Below are 19,897 nucleotides of genomic sequence, written 5' to 3' on the forward strand. Positions count from 1 at the left end.
AATGAACCCAGACAGAAATAAACCTTGTTAAGGCTCAATTCTCAATGGAGGCAGCTACCTGCTGCATTCATTCTAGACCCCAGAATCTTGATGTAAAACTTTAGAGGGTCCAGATAGTGAAGACACTTTTCTAAAATAGTATCTTGAGAGCTATTTTATTCAGATAGTTATTAAGGCAACAAGAAGATTGATTGAAAATGGGTGAACTCTATAGAATTTTATGCTTTAACAATTTTACTACCAGAATCATCTTGATACCCTTGCAACAAAGAGGAAAAACTCCAAGAAAGTTTAGTAAAACAACTTTGCCTTAGTAAGCAAGAAAAATAAACAGGATCATAGAAATTGTGAATATAACACACCTTGAACAAATAAATAGTAATAATGAACTGAACTGGTGAAATTGGCATCATGTCATGCAAATTATCTTCCCACCTGCAAGGTCAATGTTTTTTATTTTATTTTATACATGATGACACTTAGCTATAAATTTTATAAGTGGGCCCTAAAGCAGCAAAATATGTAGAAGCAGTACTTTATGTATAGTGATTTGGGTTTTGTGTGTGTGTGTTTTTGGTCAGTAGAAGAACTACAGATGGAGTTCAGATTTTTAAAAAGCATAGTCATTTTGCTGTCACAGTGAGAGAATTGGGCAGTGGCATTAAATTTCCACTTCAGTACTGAAAAACACACTTACCAAATAGATGCCAGCTTAATACAGGCAGTGAACACATTTCCTGATCTCGGATGACAAAGTGATCCTATTAATGTAGATGTGTTCAGTGGAGGGCACTGGGGGTAATCCATACACGATATCTATGGGCCAAAATCAGATTTATATAGACTTTTTTCAGTTAAAGACTAAGGAAAAACAGAATATATAGGACATGAAAAATTTGAACCAGACATGGAAAAGAGACCTCTGAAGACTCAATATTTCTGAAAAGTGTTAAGTACAAGAATAAAGATAAAGTAGAAGATGACTTATTAATCAACATAAGCTGTATTATATGAGGCAACAAACAATCCTTAAATATTAGTGGCTTACAACAAATAAGTGTAGTTCTTGCTTAAACTCTGTATCTGTCATAAGTAAGCTTTATGGCTCTGCTTATCTTTGTCTCTGAGGGACTCAGGCTGATGGAACTTTGTTTTCTCCTTCTGTGACTGTCACACCAGAAGAAGAGAGCATGGAAAACTAAGCATTGACTCTTAGAGTTTCTACTCAGAAATAACTTGCATCACTTTTATGCACATTACATTTGCTTAAGCATTACAGAGCCAGGCCTGAGATTGAGTAGATGGAGAACAATCTTACTTTGTGCTCAAAGTGAGAGAACAAAATGCTGTGAAACTCTATTTTCTAACAGCTAGCACAGTCAGCTCTTCTGGTCACAAATATATCACTGACTTTTTCTTCTGCCAGCAAATTATACTTACTCCCTTCCCAAGTTCTATCCAATGACAACACTGAGCTGAACTTCTATATGTGGTTCCTCGTGGTCTACAAACCTATGAAGCAAACTGACAAGTTATCTGTCTCCCATGCTGCTGATATGCAACTTCAGAAAAGAATCAGGTTATTGAAATTCAGAAAGGAAAGAAAGAGTTCTGTATTCACTGATTTAAAGCAATTCTGAAATCCCATTAGATAGTTATTGCAAGGATACTCTACCCTGGAGGTGGGAAATGTTCTATCATGAGTGCTTGATTTACCTGCTGGAATTGTCTGTTCTGTCCTACCTTCACTGATGTCATTCATTGTATCTTTTTTTTTTTGTGATGGAGTCTCACTCTGTTGCCAGACTGGAGTGCAATGGTGCAATCTTGGCTCACTGCAACCTCCAACTCCTGGGTTCAAGCAATTCCCCTGCCTCAGCCTCCCGAGTACCTGGGACTACAGGCGTGCACCACCACACCCAGCTAATTTTTTGTATTTTAGTAGAGATGGGATTTCACCATGTTGGCCAGATGGTCTCGATCTCCTGATCTTGTGATCTGCCTGCCTTGGCCTCCCAAAGTGCTGGGATTACAGGTGTGATCAACTGCGCCCAGCCCATTCATTTTATCTTAGCCTTGGCCACATTTGGAGAGGTTTTGGAAGCTCCTCCTTCAAGTCTTGCCAGCTTTCTCAGCCTGCTTCCTGGATGTAGAGTTGTGGGGGCCTGAAGGGCAACTGAACAAGAAATATGCAGGAACTATAATTATCTCTCTAAATCTAGATCTATTTATATAGATCATCAATAAAATTGTGATCTTCTGTATGAAAGAAAAGACTACATTCACTAATGTGAATAAAGCAACAACCACAAAAACATATTGGAACATTTAATGGAAAATGTAGAGATATCAAGGCCATATAATATTTCTCACAAATCAGTAAAAAGAAAGAACAACAATGAAAGGCAATGAAAAGCGAGCAAAAGATAAAAACAGACAGTTGAGCATAAAGGAATCTAAACTAAGTAAACATCTCAACTTTGCTGGTAACCAGAAAAAAGAAAAACCACTATTAATATCACTTCTGTCTTTTATATTGGCAAGAATAGCAAAGGTTACAAAATACAAGGAAGTGAATACTTTGATGCACTGTTGATTTGAGTGGAAGTGTTTAGCATTTTTTCAAAAGCAATTTGGCAATATTAATACAAAATTAACATGAATGTATCCTTTGGTAGCAAACCAGAGAAATAACTATTCATGAAATTTTTTTTATCTGTATCATTATATCTCTCTATATTTTTCCCTGTCTATATGCACTACAGTTTTGTTTGTGATAGTACACTTGATCTTAGCCAAAAGGTTGAGAAGCGATTGTTTGTGATAGTAAAACAATGGTAGTTAATTACTTCATCAATAAGTGAAGTTATAAAATAAATTAAGGTATACCCATTATATAAAACACTTGGAAATTCTGGGGGACAATTTTTAAAAATAAATAAGTATGCCATGGAAAGATTCCCAAGACATATTGTTCAGCGAAAATAAAAAGGTGTAATGATTTATTTAGAAATTGAAATTTTAATACAAAAATATCTGTTCATGTATACCAATATATAGTAAAGCAAATAGTAGTACACATTCGGAATTCCTGACAGAAGATACTATAGGAAGGGCAGTTGGAATTAAAAGTAGGAGAATGATTAAGGAGATTTTTCTAATTTTACCTCATTGACTATGTTTAGATGCTTTATAATACAATTAAAAATGAATTGATGAGACTTGGACTTCTATCCAAGATGGAATTTCAGCAAATGGAGTTACATTCCAGCCTAAAACAAACAAAAATGGAAAAAATATCTGAAACAAGTTTCAGTATGCTGGACTTGAGACAATGAATGATAGTGATGCCTGGGAGATGCCCAAGTGAGGGGAGCACTACAACTATCCCAGATCCCTGCCTTGGCAGGTTTTCCAGTCCATGTTGAAGGGGGGCAGGTGGAGCCTAGGAGAATCCCTGAGTTGAGAGAGACAGACCATGTGGTTTGAGTTTGTGGAATAGAGTACTGGAGAACAGAGAGGTACACAGAGACAGAACTCCAGACATGGGATTAGAGGCCTCTTTAAGTATTCAGCTGAGCACTAGTAAGTGCAAGCATTGAGAAAATTACAATAGGTGAGGGAAAAAACCACCTAAAAGATGAACAGTAGGCCAGGCGCAGTAGCTCACGCCTGTAATCCCAGCACTTTGGGAGGCCGAGGCAGGTGGATCACGAGGTCAGGAGATGGAGACCATCCTGTCTAACACGGTGAAACCCGTCTCTACTAAGAATACAAAAAATTAGCCGGGCGTGGTGGCAGGCGCCTGTAGTCCCAGTTACTCAGGAGGCTGAGGCCTGAAAATGGCATGAACCCAGGAGGCGGAGCTTGCAGTGAGCCAAGATCATGCCACTGCACTCCAGCCTGGGTGACACAGTGAAACTCTGTCTCAAAAAAAAACAAAAAAACAAAAAAAACACAGTAATAGTACCCAGTGCTCACACAGGACTGAAATAGTGCATGTTCTCACCAAACAGAGTGGAAAAGCTCAAGACTCCTGGGGCACTAGGTAGAGCACACATAAGAATCTTGCCTCGGTGGTGGTAATCATCACCCCTACACTGAACACTACCCTGGCTCCTCCCAACATATCTGAAAAGCAAGATCCAAAAGGATAAAATTGTTTTTAAGTAACCTCGTCCCGAGAACAAAACTCAACAATATTTATGAGAACACAAACATATCCCGTATCCCAAAAGGTAAAATTCACTAAATCTGACATTTAATCAAAATCAAACATTATCAGACAAGCAAAGAAACAATAAAATACAACCCACAGTGAGGAGAAATACCAAATTCAACACAGAACTGACAGATGTTAAAACTACCAAAGACATTAAAACAGTAATTATAACTCTATTCCATATGTTCAAAACCTTGAGCAGAAACATGGAAATATAACAAAAGAGCCAACAATTTGTGATTTTAAAAATACACTGAGGCTGGGCCCAGTGGCTCACGCCTGTAATCGCAGCAGTTTGGGAGGCTGAGGTGGGCGGATCACTTGAGGTCAGGAGTTCAAGACCAGCCTGGCCAACATGGTGAAACCCTGTGCCTACTAAAAATATAAAAATTAGCCAGACATGGTGGCCGACAGCTGTAGTCCCAGCTACTCAGGAGGCCGAGGCAGAAGAGTCACTTGAACCCGGCTGCAGAGGTTGTAGTGTGCGAGATTGAGCCACTGCACTCTGGCCTGGGCAACAGAGCAAGACTGTCTCAAAAAACAAAAAGAAAAATACACTTGAAGGAATCAATGAACTTGGAGACATAAAATATGAACTACCAAAAAGGATCACAGAGAAAAAAAAATAATGAAACATCCACGAGTTATGTGAAAGCTAAGTAAGTGTTCTATTATATGTGAAAGTGGCATCCCTGAAAGGGGGAGGGTTAATGAATATAAATTCTGTTTAAAGAGCAGACAGGAAAAATGAAACAGAAAAGACGGGGCAAATAGGAAAGATGTAACAAGATGATACAGCTAACTCTAAAGCTATCAATAGTCACATTAAATATAAATGGTCTAAATATCCTCATCAAAAGATAGAAATTGTGTGGTTAGACACAAAAGCAAGACCACATTATACCTGAGTACAATAAATGCATTTTAAAATAGAGATAAAGGCCAGATGCGGGGCTCATGCCTGTCATCCTAGTGTTTTGGGAGGCTGAGGCTGGCAGATAACTTGAGTCCAGGAGTTTGAGACCAGCCTGGGCAACACGGTGAAACCCTGTCTCTGCAAAAAAGAAAATACAAAAATTAGCTGGGCATGGTGGCACGGCCCATGGTCCCAGATACTTGGGAAGCTGAGGTGGGAGGATCACTTGAGCCAGGGAGACCACGCTTGCAGTGAGTCGAGATTGTGCCACTGCATATCCAGCTTGGGCAACAGAGCAAGACTCTGTCTCAAAATAAAATAAAATAGGTTAAAAGTAAAAGAATGGAGAAAGATAAGTTATGCTAATAGTACTATTATGCTAACACTAATTAAAAGTTAGAGTAGCTATATTAATATCACACAAAGCAGATTTCAGAACAAAAACTATTTTGACGGATAAAGAAGGCAATTCACAGTAACAAAAGGCACAATTCATCAAGAAGGCATAGTAATCCTAAAATTTTATTCACTTCATAATATAGCTTCAAAATGCACGAAATAAAGAATGATAAGATTGCTTAGAGAAATAGGCAAGTACACAATTATAGTCAAAGATTTCAATATCCCTCACAATAACTGACAGAAGTAGTACACAGAATTCAGTAAGGGTACAGAAGTTCTGGACAGTACTCTTAACCAACTTGACCATTGACAATCAGAGAACACTCCACCCAACAGTAGCAGAACATGCATTCTTTTAAAGTGCACACAAAACTTCTCACAAATGTAAACCATATTTTGTGACATAAAACAAGGGTCAATAAATTTCAAATGATTCAAGTCACACCAAATAGTTCACTAAGCGCAATGGAATTAAGTTAGAAATCAAAACAGAAAGGTATCTGGAAAACCCCCAAATACATGAAAACAAAATAAATTGATATACTACATATATAATTAAGATTATGGGAAATAATAAAAAGAGATACAACTATCAGAGCATTATTTAATACTGCTCAAACATAAGACTAAAGAATAGAATAAACATCATAGAAAATTAAATGATAAAGAAAACTATTTTCTAACTTTTAAAGAATGCTGAGAAAAAGGAAAATTAGCAGAAATAATGACAGATAATGTAGCATGTGAATGACTGAGAGCTAAGTTTCAACTTTAAGTATTTCTGGAAAAACAAAACTAGCAGAAATCTAGAAATATGCTTTAATATTAAAAGAAAGCAATCTCCTGAGTGGAAAAATATATCAGGATTTTAAAGAAAATATTTGTCCAGAAATTTGCCAGTCTACTAATTATGCTGTAAAAAGCCATGATATCTATATATTAAAACCACTTCAAATGAAGTAATAGAGGTGTGAAATGAAGGCATCACTTCAAATTATTTTATGATAGAAGATAGTATACACAGGTCCAGATCACCTCCTCCATGTATGGTAGAAAGGTTGTTTTTGGGAAACTTGTGTTACTACCTCTCAAATATGGAGCATGTCCAGATGGAAAATAATTTATCCCTTAAGCTGTGAGTTAAAACCTATGTAATGAAATCTGGATGTTGTAATGTTATATAAGGTTGTTTTGAGCAGAGGATAAGAGGGTAATAGGAAAACCACTTTTGACTAGTCTGTGGTTCTCTTGGAGTATTTCAAAATTAATCTCACTTTTAAATGAAAAGAATTAAACTTTAGTCTGACCTAGAGACAACAGTCACCTACAAGATTTTAGAAACTGTACAATGCAAATGGCAGAATGGTGGAGGGATTGCAAGTTGCTAGAGCAGTGATTTTTAATTGGGGTGATTTTGTCCCCCAGGGGACATTTGGCAATGTCTAGAGACATTTTTGGCTATTACAATTGAGGGACGGGGTATTATTGCTATCCAGAGGTCAAAACCAGGAATGCTGCAAAATATACTATAACACAAAAGACTCTCTCCTCACAACAAAGAAGTATACAGCCTCAAATGTCAATATTGTTACTGTTGAGAAACCCTGTGCTAGGTATTTTGTTTGAAATAGAACACAGTTAAAAGATAATTCTGATAAAAACAAATTTTATCAATTATTTGTATAGTTTCAAATAAGTATGTTTTATAATCGAACATATCTATCTATATCATCTACCAGAGAACTGGGAGCAGGGAATAAAAGTAAACAGCAAAAGTATAAATGTGAAAAGTATGAAAGTAAAAGAAAAGGTAAGAATAAACATATTAGTTAAGAACAAAAGATCATTATGAAACAGGTAAATGTATTAAATAACAAGAAGCTAGATTTAAAAAGACTTGTAAAATATACGAAATACCAGCAGGGGCCGGGCTGCTGGTGGCTCACGCCTGTAATCCTAGCACTTTGGGAGGCAGAGGCGGGCGGATCACGAGGTCAGCAGATCAAGACCATCCTGGCTAACACAGCAAAACCACATCTCTACTAAAAATACGAAAAAAAATTGGGCGTGGTAGCAGGTGCCTATAGTCCCAGCTACTCGGGAGGCTGAGGCAGGAGAATGGCGTGAACCTGGGAGGCGGAGCTTCCAGCCTGGGCGATAGGGCGAGACTCCATCTCAAAGGAAAAAAAAAAAAAAAAAAAAAGAAATACTAGCAGTCTCATAATAGTTTTTAGGTGAAAGTAGAAAATTAGAAAGAAAACACAAACAGCGTTAGGAATAAAAGAAGAGTGTAAGATCACAGATACAGAAGAAATTAAAATTTGTAAGTGAATGTTACATAAAAATCTAACAATTATATCAGATAAAAATTTTATAACACACAATAATATATATTTTTATGAATGCATGTATAGGTAGTTAAATATAAAACAATGTTATCCACAACTTCAGAATAGTCATTTCTAGGGTTATTTCCAGGAAACAAGAGAGGGGAAAGATGAAGTTGGGGCTTTCATTGCATGTAAAGTATTTTATTTTTATTTTTAAAAATAGGCTCCGAAGCAAATTTGATAAATGTTAACAGCTGTTAAATCTGGGTGGTCAGTATTTGGGTGTCTGTTATCTCCTGGTCTGACCTTTTCAGAAACATGTGAAATGTTTCATAATTCAAAATAGAGGGAAATAATAGTAAAATAGTTCTTGTCATAGAGTTTTGGCCAAGTTCTTTTAAGTAGCTAAATAAATTTACTGATTTTTTTCCCAGGCTTATTTTCCTGGTCAAATAATTCAAATGGATTAATCAGTGATGATTTCCACTTTTGAAAGTGTATTTCCTCTGATTTTACTTTGTTGTAGGGGTAGGCTAAGCATTTTCTGGAAATACTCATGTATAATAAATATCATATATCTGAATTCTGATTCCCACACAAGAGAGTTGAAGTATCCCATTGCGATCATAGTAAGACAACGAAACCTAAAGGCATGAGCTGAACTCCTAATTCATAGCAGTTACCACTGGGGCTGTGTCTCCTCTGATTAGCTGATGTTTCCACCAATTCTACCCCCCACCATCTTTTAGGCATGGTACCATGTGTGGAACTGGAGTTTTCTGACTCCTGTTCTCCAACCCCAGGTCTGTCTAATACATGAAATGTTCACTACTGTTCCCAACACCTCGTGGTTCAACAGTTAACCTACTTCTGTATCCTGCAGCCAGGTTCCTTCTCTTGCCTTCTCATTTGGGAGTCCTGTCTGCTGTTTGTAGAAACCATCCAACTCCTCTTCCTTCTCTTAGTGTTGGGGAACTTTTGCCAGTCTCGGGCAGACCACCGTTTTTCCCCTTCTTCTTCCTTCAATTTTCATCTCCTTTCTCTTGGGGACCAGTCAGTTCAACCCACACCAAATGAGCCTACGTTCTCCTCAAACATAAGTTTGGGTCAGAGCATAGTTTGAGTTCAACTTTCATTTTTAGTTCTGACTTGCAAAAACTATTAATAACTTGCTGGGACAAAATGCTGAGAACTGAAAAGACCAAAACTTGACTCCCTTCTTGTTATACCTAAGAGAAAGAAACAGCATTGCTTATACTAGCCCTCTATAGTAGCTTGAACAAAATTCTCAATTGATAATTCTACCATATTTGCACAAATATTGCATGATTCCACACTTTCATATAGTTTCTGTCAACTGTCCAGATATAAAATCAAATGCTCTTCCAGGAGAGAGTCCTGTAATACAGTTGCACATTTGGTTGAGAAGAGCTCTCCTTACCCTTCAATTTCTTCACAATACCTGGATTGCTGCCAGGACACCAATATACAAATAATCTACCTTCAATTTGCCAGTTCATCATAGCACACCTTATGCTTTTAGCATTATTTGCTGTCTCACCTCTGACTTGTCTCTGTTAAAAGACAATATTAGAGTGAGAAACTTCCTAAGGTCTTCCTATGGAATGAGTGAAGCAAAGAATTAATTGAATCTCTCTGCTATCTCCTTTCTCATTTTCTTGACAGCCCTTTTGCCCTGTATCCATCTCACTGTTTTTCTTTGGCTGGGTCCCTTCCTCTAATTTATTTAAAGAACTGCATATTATGGGCTATACTGTTGCTTGCAGTGACTCTTAAAATTATTTTGGATCTCTTTACCTTTGAGTTTACATCTGATCTGTCCATGTTGCCTGGGTTTCCCTATTGCTTCACTTGGATAAACATTTTGCCTTTATTATTATTATTATTATTATTATTACACTTTAAATTCTGGGATGCATGTGCAGAGCGTGCAGATTTGTTACATAGGTATACACGTGCCATGGTGGTTTGCTACACCCATCAACCCATCATCTACACTACGTATTTCTCCTAATGCTATCCCTCCCCTAGTCCCCCACACACCAACAGGCCCCCGTGTGTGATGTTCCACTCCCTGTGTCCATGTGTTCTCATTGTTCAGCTCCCACTTATGAGTGAGAACATGTGGTGTTTGGTTTTCTGTTCCTGTGTTAGCTTGCTGAGAATGATGGTTTAAGTCCTTTGTTTTTATGGCTGCATAGTATTCCATGGTGTATATGTGCCACATTTTCTTTATCCACTCTATCACTGATGGGCATTTTGGTTGGTTCCAAGTCTTTAATACTGTGAATAGTGCTGCAATAAACATATGTGTGTATGTGTCTTAATAGTAGAATGATTTATAATCCCTTGGATATAGACCCAGTAATGGGATTGCTGGGTCAAATGGTAATTCTAGTTCTAGATCCTTGAGGAATTGCCACACTGTCTTCCACAATGGTTGAACTAATTTACACTCCCATCAACAACGTAAAAGCGTTCCTACTTCTCCACGTCCTCTCCAGCATCTCTTGTTTCCTGACTTTTTAATGATCGCCATTCTAACTGGCGTTAGATGGTATCTCATTGTGGTTTTGATTTACATTTCTCTAATGACCGGTGATGATGAACATTTTTTCATATGTTTGTTGACTGCATAAATGTCTTCTTTTGAGAAGTGTCAGTTCATATCCTTAGCCCAATTTTTGATGGGGTTGTGTTTTTCTTGTAAATGTGTTTAAGTTCCTTGTAGATTCTGGATATTAGCCCTTTGTCAGATGACTAGATTGCAAAAATTTTCTCCCATTCTGTAGGTTGCCTGTTCACTCTGATGGTAGTTTCTTTTGCTGTGTAGAAGCTCTTTAGTTTAATTAGATCCCATTTGTCAATTTTGGCTTTTGTTGCCATTGTTTTTGGTGTTTTAGCCATGAAGTCTATGCCTATGCCTATGTCCTGAATGGTATTGCCTAGGTTTTCTTCTAGGGTTTTTATGGTTTTAGGTCTTATATTTAAGTCTTTAATCCATCTTGAGTTAATTTTTGTATAAGGGCTTTTGTATAAGGAAGGGGTTCAATCAACACCCTAACATTACTGGAGAAGTGAGAGCACACAAATTCAAAAGCTAGTGGAAGACAAGAAATAACTAAGATCAGAGCAGAACTGAAGGAGATAGAGACATGAAAACCCCTTTTAAAAAATCAGTGAATCCAGGAGCTGGTTGGTTTTTTGAAAAGATTAACAAAATAGATAGACCACTAGCTGGACTAATGAATAGAGAGAAGAATCAAATAGACACAATAAAAAAGATAAAGGAGAGTTCACCACTGATCCCACAGAAATGCAAACTACCATCTGAGAATACTATAAACACCTCTACACAAATAAACTAGAAAATCTAGAAGAAATGAATAAATTTCTGGACACTTACACCTTCCCAAGACTAAACCAGGAAGAAGTTGAATCCCTTGAATAGACCAATGACAAGATCTGAAATTGAGGCAGTAATTAATAGCCTACCAACCAAAAAAACCCCAGGACCAGACCAATTCACAACCGAATTCTACCAGAGGTACAAAGAGGAACTGGTACCATTCCTTCTGAAACTATTCCAAACAATGGGAAAAGAGGGACTACTCCTTAACTCATTTTATGAGGCTGGCATCATCCAGATACCAAAACCCAGCAGAGACACAACAAAAAAAGAACATTTCAGGCCAGTACTGCTGATAAACATTGATGCAAAAATCCTCAATAAAATACTGGCAAACCGAATCCAGCAGCACATCAAAAAGCTTATCCACCACGATCAAGTCAGCTGCATCCCTGGGATGCAAGGCTGGTTCAACATATGCAAATGAATAAATGTAATCCATCACATAAACAGAACCAATGACAAAAACCTCATGATTATCTCAATAGATGCAGAAAAGGTCTTTGGTGAAATTCAATACCCCTTCATGCTAAAAACTGAACAAACTAGGTGTTGATGGAACATATCTCAAAATAAGAGCTATTTATGACAAACTCACAGCCATTATACTGAAAACTGGCACAAGACAAGGATACCCTCTCTCACCACTCCTATTCAACATAGTATTGGAAGTTCTGGTCAGGGCAATCAGGCAAGAGAAAGAAATAAAGTGTATTCACATAGAAAGGAAGTCAAATAGTCTCTGTTTGCAGATGGCATGATTGTATATTTAGAAAACCCCATTGTCTCAGCCCAAAATCTCCTTAAGCTGATAAGCAACTTCAGCCAAATCTCAGAATATAAAATCAATGTGTAAAAATCACAAGCATTCCTATACAGCAATAATAGACAGCCAAATCATGAGTGAGCTCCCATTCACAGTTGCTACAAAGAGAGTAAAATACCTAGGAATACAACTTGCAAGGGATGTGAAAGACCTCTTCAAGGAGAACTACAAACCACTGCTCAAGGAAATAAGAGAGGACATAAACAAATGGAAAAACATTTAATGGTCATGGATAGGAAGAATCAATATCGTGAAAATGGCCATACTGACCAAAGTAATGTATAGATTCAATGCTATTCCCATCATGCTACCATTGAATTTCTTCACAGAATTAGAAAAAACTAAAGTTTATATGGAACCAAAAAAGAGCCCGTATAGCCAAGACAATCCTAAGCAAAAAGAACAAAGAGGGAGGCATCATGCTACCTGACTCCAAACTATATTACAAGGTTACAGTAACCAAAACAGCATGGTACTAGTACCAAAACAGATATATAGACCAATGGAACAGAACAGAGACCTCAGAAATAACACTACACATCTATAGCCACCTGATCTTTGATGAACCAAACACACACAAGGAATGGGGAAAGGATTCCCTATTTAATAATTGGTGTTGGGAAAACTGGCTAGCCATATGCAGAATACTGAAACATTTTGCTTTTTAAAATGATGCTTTTCTCTAGAAAATTTTTTTGGATTTTGCCAGTAATGCAGGTGGAATTTTGTTTGAATGTCTGACTTTTAGCAATATGGTGTACATCTTTCTTGGTCTTCTAACTTCTGATAGGTATTTGTAGAGGTCTGTAGGCTTTCTGTAGGTATTCTGTAGACACACACACGTATACTCTTTTGGTTTTTTCCAAATGCTTTTTTGGTTCTTTTTTTCTAAAATTCAGTAATCTAGCAGTTTTGTTTTGCTTTACTTTCTCTCTGAAATGTTGAACTTAATCCTTTTGTGATCATCATTAAAAACATATCTGAGCACTTCCTGAACAAACTCCTAGTTGATATACCAGTTCCTTATTGTACTACAAGCCAACCCCAAAATCAGTGGCTTAAAAAAAAAAACAAGCCTTTATAACTGTTCATGAGATTAAGTGTCCACTGAGGAGTTATTCTGGTCTTGTTGAGCTTACCCACATCTCTGTGGTCAGTTGTATATTGAGTAGGCAGCTGTAGGTCAGCTGGCTATCAGCTGGTCAAGAATAGTTTCTGGAACTACTGAATTTCGTTACATGGTCTCTTAATCTTCCAGCAGGCTAGTCCTAGCTTAGCAAAATGGTGGTGACAGAGTTCCAACAGAGTATGGAAGCAGAATATGCTTCCTGAAATTTAGACTTAGAGCTGACACATCATTACGTCAGCCATATTCTGTTAGTCAAAACAAATCATAAGGCCAGCTCAGTTGCCATGGATAGAGAAAGAGACTCCAGTTCTTAAAGGGGGAAGGGTGAAGTCATGTTTTGGTTTTGGTTTTTGGTTTTTGGTTTTGAGACAGAGTCTCACTCTGTCACCCAGGCTAGAGTGGAGTGGTCCAATCTCAGCTCACTGCAACCTCTGCCTCCTGACTTTAAGCAATTCTTCTGCCTCAGCCTCCTGAGTAGCTGGGACTAAAGGTGTGCACCACCATGCCCAGCTAGCAAAGTCATGTTATAAGTGATGTAGGTGCAGGGAGAGGACTAACTGGGGCAATCTTTACACTCAATCTGCCTGCTGCAGTTGACTTCCATTAACTTTTTATTCAGAAAATGACAGTAAATGTAAAATATTTACTGAGCACCTACTATGAGAAAAACACCGTATTAGTCATTGATAGGACTCTATTATCAAATTTAAATCTCATGAGAGGTTGAGGCAGGACAATCACAAGGTCAGGAGTTCAAGACCAGACTGACCAACATGGTGAAACCCTCTCTCTACTAAAAATACAAAAAAAAATTATCCAGGCCTGGTGGTACATGCCTTATAATCTCAGCTACTCAGGAGGCTGAAGCAGGAGAATCACTTGAACCTGGGAGGCGGAGGTTGCAGTGAGTCAGGATCACACCACTGCACTCCAGTCTGGGCAAAATTCTGTCTCAAAAAAAAAAAAAGAGTACCTCCCCTTATACCATCCCTTTCTATCTCCCCTAGCCTCTGGTGACTGCTTTTCTACTCTGTTTCTACAAGACTTACTTTCTTCAGTTCCACATATTAGATCACGTGGTATTTGTCTTTTTGTGCCTGGCTTATTTCACTGAGTGTGATGACCTCTAGTTCCATCCATGTTGTCTTGAATTACAAGATTTTCTTCTTTTTTAAGGCTCTTATTACGTTTTGTGTCTATACCACATTTTCTTTATCCATTCGTTAACGGACATGTAGGTCCATTTTCTTGGCAATTGCGAATAATGCTGAAATGAACATAGGAGTGCAGCCATCTCTTCTACATACTGATTTCAGTTCCTTTAGATGTATACCCAGAGGTGGGATTGTTGCATCATATGGTAATTCTATTTTTAGTTCTTGAGAAAACTTTATACTGTTTTTCATAATGTCTATGCTCCACATTTTTGCCAATTTCTCCACATCTTTGTCAATACACATTAACATTAGTTTTTGTTTGTTTGTTTTAGTAACGATTGTAATAGTTGTAAGCTGATATTCCATTATGGTTATAATTTGCATTTCTCTGATGTTTAAACATGTTAAGCATTTTTTTATGTACATGTTCACCATCATATGCCTTCTTTTGAAAAATGACAATTCAGATCCTTTACCTAATTTTTAATTAAGTTGTTTTCTTGCTATTCAGCTGTTTGAGATCCCTATAGATTTTAGACATTAAACCCTTATTAGATGTATTTTGCAAATAATTTATCTCAATCCATACACTTTCTCTTCAATGTTAATTGCTTCCTTGGCTGTGCAAAGCTTTTTAGTTTGATGCAGTACCATTTGTCTGGGTTTTGTTGTTGTTGTCTGTGCTTTTAGAGTCCTAATCAAAAAATTGCTGCCCAGACCAATATCATGGAGCTTTCCCCCCATTTTCTTTTCATAGCTTTGCCATTTTAGGCCTTACATTTAAGTGTTTTATCCAGATTGATTTCATTTTTTAATATGGTATGAGATAAGGGTTCAATTTTATTCTCTCTGTGGATATCCAATTTTTCCAACACCTTATTGAAGAGAAGATCTCTTTCTATTGTGTGTTTTTGAGATCTTTCTTGATAATTGATTGACTGTAAATACTTGGGTTTATTTCTGAGCCTTCTATCCTATTTCTAAAAATAATATTAATTCAGAAGAAGACATATAGTAGCTTACTGCATTAAAAAACAAGGCTATATATTCTGAAAGCACACACACAGAGAAAGAGAGAAAGAGAGAGAGGAGAGAGAGTGAGAGAGAGAGGAGATTAATACTTCTACAAACTGATGGCTGGATGTGGAATGCCTCCCTTGGAAATCACTGTCTCTCTCTCTAGTAGTTAAAGGAAGCTGCTCTGGAATATGGTGGCTCACTTCAAAACTGGGCTGCCCCCCTCACCAGCTTTGCCACTTTAGGAAAGCTGCTGCTACTACCTATGACACAGTTTCTCCTTCTGTAAAATGGGGATAGTGGGCATTGTTCCCACAGGGCTGCTGTGAGGATTAGATCAGCCAATACATGTTAAGAGCTTTGTACAGTGCTGTAAACACAATAAGAGCTCCATAAATAAATGTGAGCTCTTAGTATGGTTGTCATTGTTGTTGCCATTATCTCCCTCAGAGGGATGCTCAAGCCCCACGTGCTCCCCAAACCTGCAGGGAGAAAACGGGGACACTGTGCTGAAAATGCCCCAGCCTCTTACCAGTTTCTAACTAAAAATCTTCAAAACAACAAACGATTCATTTTGTGAGACCTGTATTACAAGGATGTTACAGTAAAAGAAAATTGCACATCCATATTCCTGATGAATGTAAATGCAAAAATTTTCAAGCAGCAAATCAAATTCAATAGCACATTGAAAGTATCATACACTTTATCCACCTGGGGTTTACTCCTGGGATGCAAGGATAGTTCAACATACAAAAATCAATCAACATGATACATCACATCAATAGAACAGAATGAATAATGAAAATCACATGATCATCTGAACAGATGCAGAACAATCATTTGAAAAATTTCAACATCATTTTGTAACAACACTCAACAAACTAGAAATAGAATCAAACTACCTTAACATAATAAAGACCAAATATGAAAAAGCCACAGCTAACATTATACGCAGTGGTGAAAAACTGAAATTTTTTCATTTAAGATCAAGACCAAGGCAAAAACCCACCCACACCACTTCTATCCAACATATTATTGGAATTCCTGGCCAGAAAAATTAGGCAAGAAAAAAGAAACAAAGCATCCAAATTGGAATGGAAGAAGTAAAATTATGTTTTTAGAATACATTATCCTGCCTGGAGAAAACCTTAAGAATTTCATGAACAAAACCTGTTTGAACTAATAAACAAATGCAGTAAACTTTCAGGATACAAAATCAACATATGAAAATCAGTTACATTTCTATACATTAACAATAAACAATCAAAAAATTAAGAAAACAATTTCACTTATAATAGTATAAAGAGAATAAAATATTTAGGGACAAACTTAACCAAAGAGGCAGAAACTTTTGTACACTGAAAACCATAAAACATGGCTGAAAGAAATATAATAATACACCAATAAATGAAAAGAAATTCTGTGTTGATGAATTGCAAGACTTGATATTATTAAAATGATCCTATTACTCCATGTAATGTACAGATTCCATACAATCTTTATCAAAATTCCAATGACTTTTTTACAGAAATAAAAAAATTCTAAAATTCAAATGGAAACACAAAGGATCTGAACAGCCAAAATAATCTTCAAGAAAAACATGAAAGCTGGAAGTCTCATACTTCCTCATTTCAAAACGTATTACAAAGCTACAGTAATCAAACCACTATGGTACTAACATAAAGTCAGACATATAAACCAACAGAAAAGAATATAGAGCACATAAATCCATGCATATATGGTCAACTAATATTTGAAAGGGGATCAAGAATACACAATGGGTAAAGAATAGTCTCTTCAACCAATGGTGTTGGGGAAACTGTATATCCACATGCAAATGGATAAAACTGGAGCCTAGTCTTTCACCATCTACAAAAATCAATTCAAAATGCATTCAAGACTTAAGCATGAGGTCTGGAAATATAAAACTCCTAGAAGACAACATATGGGAAAAACTTCATGATATTGATCTTGGCAATTATTTCTTGGATATGAACCCAAAAGCACAGACAGCAAAAGTAAAAATAGACAAGTGAGAAAACATAAAACTAACACTGTGCACTTCTGCACAATAAAGAACATAGCAGAGTGAAAAAACAACTCACAGAATGAGAGAAAATATGTATGAACCTAAATGTCCATCAAAGGATGAATGCATAAAGAAAATGTGGTATGTACATACAAAGGAACATTATTTGGTCTTCAGAAGGGAACTCACCATATGAAGCAACAGAGATGAACCTGGAAAACATTATGCTAAGTGAAATAAGCCCATCACTGAAGGGCACATGCTACATGATTCTGCTTATATGAGACATCTAAAGTAGTCAAGCTTATTGAAGCAGAAAGGGGCAGGGGTGGAGGAAGAAATGGAAAGTTGCTGTTCAATAGGTATTAAGTTTCTGTTATGCAAGATGAAAAAGTTCTGGAGACCTACTATACAACATGGTGCCTATAGCTAATAATATTGTACATTTAAAATGTTGTTAAGAGGTTAAATTTCATGTTTGTGTCTTTTACCACCATAGAAAAAGGAACATGTAAGAAAGTTCATGTCTACGATATGATAGTGTCCATGCTATCTAGAAAAGAACTGTATTGAGAAAAGCATGATATAATCCAGTAGCAAAGATTTTTTTCTTAGTGATCTTAGGCACAAACGTTTTTGGAATTTAGAGCCTTGTGTTTTATCACCTTGAAATTGTATCGCCCAGTTTAAGTTTTTTAGTTTCTTTATGTCTCAGTTTCCTCATATGTAAAATAGAGTTAATTATATGTATTTTATGGGAGTTTTAGGCAAATTTAATGGGATTAATTCATATAAATGTATTACAGAAATGTATCACTCAGTAAATGATAGCTATATTCACACTTCGTAAAAGCTACAGTGTGATTAAATAAGGTTTATTTGACCCGATATGGAATACTACATACTAAGCCAGTGTTGAAGCATGCATTGTCTCTTATGTTCTGCCCATAGAAAACTTGACTTTGGCTCATTCTCTGATCAGTACAAGGCCTGATCTATTGTGACTCAGTAGCAAAGTTGGCAATATCACTTAGGAGGCTTTCCTTGGCAAAACTGTTTTTTTTAAAGAAATCAAGCAATTTATTATGTCATATAAAAAGAAGAGGTAGAGTAATTTTTCAGGTTTATTTAACAATTCAATGAAGTCTTTCTATCTTTGTGTTCAGCTATGTTTTGTCCATCATCTCTTTTTTTTTTTTTTTTTTTTTTTTTTTTTGAGACAGAGTATCACTCTGCTGCCCAGGCTGGAGTGCAGTGGCATGATCTAGGTTCACTGGAACCTTCACCTCGCAGGTTCAAGTGATTCTCATGCCTCAGCCTCTCAAGTAGCTGGGATTACAGGTGAGCCCCACAGTGCCTGGCTGATTTTTATATTTTTAGCAGAGATGGGGTTTCACCATATTGGCCAGGCTGGTCTCAAACTTCTGACCTCAAGTGATCCATCCACCTCAGTCTCCCAAAGTGCTGGTATTACAGGTGTAAGCCACCACACCCAGCCTGCATCACCCTTTTATCCGTGTCCTCATGTTGGTTCTCTTAACGATCACAAGACATCTGCAAGAAGCAGATGGAGAAATAAATACATGATAATTTGTTATCTGTAGAATCACAAGCTAAAGCTAGAGAGAGAAGAGAAAGAGAAACTTGTGTCCCAGAAACTTGTGTAAATATGCCTTTCTCTTCAGTCTGATTGGGCCATTTTAAATGAATCCACTCTTGGATAACAGGAAAATATAGATCATTAAATTACTCCAATCAGAATTTCCTCTGAAACTGGAAAAGGAATTAATATCTGAACAAAACTGTGAGTTAGAAACAGGAAGTGGAGGTGAATGTTGGGTAGCCTGTCAACCATGTTGACTACACTCAATTTCCCAAAATGTACACAGTGTACAGTAAAGTAATCTGTGTCCGAAAGATTGACTTCAGGTTAAATTCTGAGAAGGGTCAATTTATCAGGTATGTGAGCTTTCATTGACTTCAGAAACTGCAATGCGTATCTTAAAAGGATTTTTAAAAAATGTTCACCCCAAAATATAACTTATATGCTAAGCTATATAGATATTAAAATATAACCATAAATGTGAGTCAAAATAATTCAATTTTATTTATTGGATTTCTTCTTTTTTTTTTTTTTTTTTTTTTTTTTTTTTTTTGAGACGGAGTCTCGCTCTGCCGCCAGGCTGGAGTGCAGTGGCCGGATCTCAGCTCATTGCAAGCTCCGCCTCCCGGGTTTAGGCCATTCTCCTGGCTCAACCTTCCAAGTAGCTGGGGCTACAGGCGCCCGCCACCTCGCCCGGCTAGTTTTTTGTATTTTTTAGTAGAGACGGGGTTTCACCGCGTTAGCCAGGATGGTCTCGATCTCCTGACCTCGTGATCCGCCCGTCTCGGCCTCCCAAAGTGCTGGGATTACAGGCTTGAGCCACCGCGCCCGGCGGA

This window comes from Trachypithecus francoisi, unplaced genomic scaffold, assembly GCF_009764315.1.
Source record: "Trachypithecus francoisi isolate TF-2019V2 unplaced genomic scaffold, Tfra_2.0 Lachesis_group16, whole genome shotgun sequence".
NCBI classification, from domain to species: Eukaryota; Metazoa; Chordata; class Mammalia; order Primates; family Cercopithecidae; genus Trachypithecus; species Trachypithecus francoisi.